The sequence below is a fragment of the Dunckerocampus dactyliophorus genome, chromosome 19, assembly GCF_027744805.1.
Source record: "Dunckerocampus dactyliophorus isolate RoL2022-P2 chromosome 19, RoL_Ddac_1.1, whole genome shotgun sequence".
In the NCBI taxonomy this organism is placed as follows: Eukaryota; Metazoa; Chordata; class Actinopteri; order Syngnathiformes; family Syngnathidae; genus Dunckerocampus; species Dunckerocampus dactyliophorus.
In genome coordinates, this window is record NC_072837.1 from 6083787 (window position 1) to 6084789 (window position 1003).

A 1003-nucleotide genomic window follows, 5' to 3' on the forward strand; every position below is an offset into this window, starting at 1 on the left:
TAGCGTTTCTGTATTTGCCATTACCTTCCATAGTGTGGTATAATTTGGACGGACCAGCCAGGACACCTCCTATGTTGCATTAGTGCTTTAACATATGCAGTTACAATACCAAGGGATCTAACCCTTGACCTTAGATACTCATTAACAGTTTTTTTCAGTTAGCTGCTAAGATCACCTTATTTTTATTATACATTTGTTACACATTAAAGCAATAATAGATAATACTTGAGCCAAAATAGCAATAATAAAAACATTATACATTGTGTACATTATATAATAGTTAGCTTGTAAAAAGAACGATCGTGTTTCTGTCATTGCTGTGCATGACCTTCTATGGAGTGGTATACTGTAATTTGGGTGGACCAGCCAGGACACCTTCCATTTTGTGTTAATCTAATCATAAAACATAATATTAACCTACAACTGTAAATAGAGCCTGAGAGCTAAAAAAAAACCCAACATGAAATCACATAGAATATAAATTATTACTTACTATTACTTTAAAATCTATTATGTGAAAAAAAAACATTGACTGGCAGCTATCCTTTAAAATGATACAAAATCTAGATGAGTTGAGGTTTTGTTGTGATATCACTCGAAGGTTAAAAAAATGCAAGTGTTATGATGGTCTGACCTTTAACCTCACACCTCTGAGGTAGACAATATAGACAGAAGTATCCAGACATCCCCCTGGATGTCAACTCCAAGACCTTTTGGACAGTTGTCCTGCTTCCAACATTTCCAAGACGCTTTTGCTGTAATGACACCTGCTGGCAGGTTTAGAAGAGTACAGCACGGCGTGGGCGTTAATGTGCAGGTGTTCAGTTCAAGCTATTTTTCTTACTTTCCAAGGTCACACGTATTCGAGGTGCTCCTTCGTTCATGTCCAAACATTTGTTAGTCATTAGCCTCAGCCACAAAACGCACCGAGCCTCCCCTTTTTTTTCTACCTCTCGCCTTCCCTCGCCCGGGCCCTCCCTCATTTTCCACTTTCTTTGTTCTC